The sequence below is a fragment of the Buceros rhinoceros genome, unplaced genomic scaffold (assembly GCF_000710305.1).
Source record: "Buceros rhinoceros silvestris isolate BGI_N320 unplaced genomic scaffold, ASM71030v1 scaffold17449, whole genome shotgun sequence".
NCBI lineage: Eukaryota > Metazoa > Chordata > Aves > Bucerotiformes > Bucerotidae > Buceros > Buceros rhinoceros.
The window spans coordinates 1-5,222 of record NW_010431073.1 but is presented as its reverse complement, the minus strand read 5'-3'; positions in this window follow the sequence as shown (position 1 = coordinate 5,222).

The window sequence follows — 5,222 nt, the reverse complement described above, 5'->3', positions numbered from 1 at the left end:
TTCCTGCTGCTGCACCCTGAAACTCAGAGGTTTCTTTGGGGCGTTTATTGGCCCAGAAGAGTCAGAGCCACAGTGTTAAGTGACTTTCAAGCCTTGGCACTGGTCAGTTAACCTGTGTTTGAGGTGTTTGCAATCAGTGTAGGCTGGGAGAGTGGGACACTTAGCTCAGAGAATCTTGAAATATGAAGGATACTGGAAGAAATCAGCCTCCCCACAGTGCAGGATAAGGTTAAATCAGTGCTCATTGCAAACCCTTTGCTGGACAGTAACCTGGGTTGTGTTTTTTTAATCTGGGTTTCACCAGCACTAGGCCTGAACAGGCTGCTGTAGAGTGACTCACTGGTGACATTTTAGGGTGTCAGGTTACTTGCTGGAGGACTTTTATCTGGTCATGAATTCAAACTCTTTTGCTTGAATCTGAATGTGGAAGACTTCTCATACTGGAGGTCTGATATTTATGGTGAGAATTTAAAATGGGTAGTAACATTTAGATTTAAAACAGCTAATAATCTGTAAAATAGGCACCTGCAAGACATTGGCTCTATTCGTGGTACGTACGAATACTAAATACGTTGAATGATTAGAAAGGAATCAGATCATTAGTATGGAGTAAGGCTCCATCAAGCATACCTGGGTGATCAGCGCTGACCCGGGAAAGTGCAAAAGGCTCTGTCTATGCTAGTAAATTGAACGTGCCTGGGAGTGGTCTCTGGCACTGAGGCCAGCTGGCATAAAACAACCATGAGCTCTTTGAGCAGCCTCTGTCCTGGCAAGACAGGGTGGCTGCACAGGAGCTGCTTAGGGTGGTTGCTGGAGTGCTCTGGCCCTTGAACCAAGCCCAGGAAAGCTCCAGAGGAGTACAAGTTTGCATGGTTCAAACACATGCTGGGGCCATTCCACGATTTAGTAGAACTGATGATCGCCTGCCAGTGCCTGGGAACACTCCTGATGTTTAATATATTGCCACTGTCACAGCCAGGATGGCTGAGTAACAGCATGTTCAGGGCCTGGGTAACTCCTTGCAAGTTGTCTGGCCCAGCATTAGTGACCTAAAAGCTGTTGAAGGTGGAGGAAGGAATGCTGTCTCTGAGACCTTGGTAAGTGGAAAAGATGGGTGCAGGAGAGGTGGAGACACGCTGCTTCTTCAGATGGTGTGTCACAAAGCTTTGGAAGTGTGGAGAGAAGAGGGCAGGAGTGCCCACGCATAGCTGAAGAACGGTGGGTGAGCCTGAAGGTAGAAGGTGGCAGTGCTCTGTGGACTTTGCAGTGGCAGCATGGTGTCTTCTGTATCAGAAAGAGAACATGGAATGGCGCTGTGTCACAAAGAGGCAGCTCAAGTGTCCATGTGGGAACATGCACGTGTGTGCCCATATCCCTGGGTAGCAAATGAATGAGATAAAGTCAAGTCTCTTTTGCGTTAAAGGATCCTAGTCCAGAACTTTACCAGCGTATCATCACTTTTGGCCCTTACATCTCTGTAAGACCTGCATAATTTACTCTTCTCCAGAGTGTGAAAGGCTGTGATCTGAAATGGTAATCTACTCTATCATCTGTGTATGTGTATGCATGTGAACTGTACAGAAACATAAATATCATAGAAAAAATATGTTTATTCAAATCTTTACATCTATGTGTGGGTGTGGCATGAAGGAAAGTACAAACACCCTCAGTGCTAACATATGCACATACACAACAGGACCATCTGTCCTTTGTTTGTCTTTAATAATGATCAGTGTATTTTAAAGTGTCACTATTTGTTAGAGACTGTATATTTAAATAAGAGAATTAGCCTTATAACTAAAAATGTATGTAGGGCACGGCTGAGAATTAAAATGAGTGGTTAAATAAATTAGAAATCTCTCTCATAATCATGTTTAGGCTATGCTTCTGGCTTGATCATGCTCTGACAGTTTCAGGAAACCAAATTAGACTATGTGTCTTGTTTTTTGTGCATGTGATGTGTCCTGTTTTATGTGTGTGTCTAGTTATCCTAGAAACCACAATCTTTATCTCTGAAGCAATAGGGAGCTGTGAAGGAGACAAAGCCACTGGAATTTCTGCCAGGACTCCTCCTAATCCTACTCTTATCAGACCCTTAGTAAATTACTTGATGCTTGTGTATTAGACGAAGTTCATTAGATATTTTGTAATCACTGTGCAGAATTTGTGGGTCATAGCCCATGCTCTGATTCATAGGTGTTGACTGTGTTACTTTATTACAATTACGTATTTGTATAAGCCCAAGTCACAAATACAAACTTAGATTTTACAAGTCTGCAGCTTTTTCCATAAGACTGCAACATACCTCATCACAATTCATCCCAACAACAGGTTCGTGAGGGAACAAAAATATTTCGTCCCAGCCTTAGTCCAGAAAGCTGGGATGTGGATGTGGGGAATTTGTCGAAGGACGCAACAGGAGTTGCAGCAAAGCCTCCTCAGGTCTGCTGGTGCCGCCTTCTGGAGCCACTGCATGCACTGTGCTGGTCAACCAGATTTGGACTGCTTTGCAAGACTGGCTGAGAAAAGGTGTCATCTCATTCACATTGTTAATTGTCTTGGGAAGGGGTTAAACTATTTACAGAGATGTTGTCTCCTAGGACTAACAGAACTAGGGAGGGCTTGCCACAAGGGAAACTCAAATGAGTGGTGAGGGACAATAGTTATTTCAGGCAGATGGTTACTCTTTAGCTAGAGAGTGCTGATAGGAAGCAGACAGGTTAAGGGAGCTGCTGGTAGCAGAGTATTTACACAAACTCAAAATGTTATCCTGCTCCTTGACATCCCTCCCAATATGGAGAGGTACCGAGCAAAAGAAAGGTCCACATTGGACTTTTTATCTTAAAGCTTTATTTTCCGTTCCAAAAATAGAAACATCTTGTCTTATAAATACTGGAAAGAGTATTTTAAAGCTTTGGATTTAGTGTAAAGGGATGCAGGCAATGCAGATTTTCTCCTAGGGCAAACAGCTGGCTGGAGTAGCCTGGCTCAGCATTTGGGAAGGTGCTGGGCAAAGAGGAGGTCAGTAGCTTGATGAAGCGTCCCTGGGCACACAGGATAGTGGTCCAGCTTTCATTTCCATGCCAACTGAGCCCTTACTTTCCTTCATGCCTGTCTTTGCTCTTTCACTGTTCCTGCCTAAGCTCATCCTAGAGCCTTTGCCCCAGCCCATACAGTTAGATGGGGGGAGCAGTGCATCTTGCAGGCATTAGGAGGAAAGGAAGTGAAAAGCTTTTGATGATGCATGCTTACGTATTGCCATTGAATGTGATCCAGGAGCTGTATGTATCCTGTGGCCTGAGACTCCTGCAGAGGGTATGTTGTTGTCTCACTCTACCTGAATAGCAAACCTTTAGCCCCTTTTTCACTTGGCTCATGGCTATTAGCTGTTTGCAACCCTGTTTGACACAGGCCTGTATCTGGCTGTTTCTGGTTAACTTTACAAAACCCCTGAAAATGCTCATGTCATAAGGTAAGATCTGATGTGTTGTGTTAGCTAGTGTTTTGTTAGCTTTAAAAGGGTTAGTCACCAGTGCTGATGTAGGGCCTCTTCTATTTAGCTGAATCATGCCTTTCATCTTTGATCCTGCAAATGGGATTCTGGAACAGTTGGATGCGTGCGGACACTCTCCCAGGGACTGCCTCACAGGAGTCCAAATACCCTCGTTGTTTACTGGGGGTGTTTTATGTCAGGATTTATTAGCAGTTTTGCATTTTCAGCAAATCGATTTGAGTTGATAAAAACAGTTCCCTTCACCCTACCTCCCACCCAGATGAAAATACCACCCCTCACATAGTGCACTTGGGTGTTTCTATTTAGAAAAGCCTGTGGAAGTCCATCTTGCTTTCAGGAAAGAGTTGGGCATGCCCACCTCAAGCCTGTGCCTCATTCAGGGTCATGTTGATCTACTGGTGGTGTTTCTTGCCTGGGAAACCTAACAGAAGATGGGAAGGAACAGCTTTATTGTAATTGCTGGCCCTGGTGGACAGATAGCTCAGAGGTGATTGCAGCCCCAGAAACTGGGGACGTGGTGTGGGATTCCTAACTGCACCAAGAGTCAGCTTCAGATAAATACAAATGCAGCTGCCAATAAGCTGAGGCATGTTTTCTCACTCCTCACGGCTAACTCCATCCTTGAAGAACAAGTTAATTTCTTTCTCCTGCTGTCATTCATTTCGAAGTCCAAGAAAGAAAAATATTTATGGGCTTTCTAAATTCAGAAGTAAACTGGCTGGCTATTTAGACAATTGTACAGTCAAGCCCCATAATAAAGATATTTAAATAAAAAGGTGTAAGAGTAATTTTTAACTTAGTTTGACTAGCAAACAATGTACTAGAGGAAATGGGTGAGTGAGACAGAGCAGGACTTCCATAGACCTATACCAAATGAAGTACAAAACTTGCTAATATTGCATTGTTAATGCACTGATATGTAGTAGGCAGGCAGATGTTGCTGCAAGTTCTAAAATGATGGTATGAGAGGCTTTGTTAGGAGGAATAAGTTTATTAGCAAGTGACTAAATAGAGTATTGTGTTTGTCACAGAGAGAGGAAGAGATTATTTATTCACCAATCCAGTGTGTAGAGGTGGAATGCAAATCAAGGAAAGCATCAGCCCTTAGGAAAATAATGAGTTCAGACATAAAGCTTCCTGTTGTGTTTCAGATGTCTGTATTGCTGCTTTGGACTTGCTCTCAAAAAGATGTGCACACCCTTCTCCAGCTGGAGGATGGCAACAATGGTGCTGTTGGGATTTTTAAGATCAAAAAATTGTTTTTATTTTGCTGGATAGTTGTAGCCAAACAGCTTGTATTTCTGTAAGGATCTGGAAGGAAAGGTGCTCCTCAGACTTCACATGTTACTAGCTAAATCCTCAAACCAAAGCTCTAAAAACAGTTTGCCGTGAAGGTAGCACATAGTTAACTGCTGGTTTTACTGGTAAATTAAAAAGTGGATTTGTTAACCTGTGTTACAGGTCAGAAAGAGAGAAATAGTTGCTTGTATTTCATCTTGACTGTGATACAGGCATTGAGTGAATACTTCCAACATACTTGTGAAAAAAAAAAAACAACTGAAAAAAGTGGAGTTTGCCATGTGCTAGCGAGGGCCTTCAGCCTGTTGCTCTGAGGCATGCTTGGTACACTGCAGCACACCTGAAGTCTTACAGAGTTGAGCCAGGGGCTCCTTAGGTAACAGGAGCCAACAGGGAACCACCAGGGAAA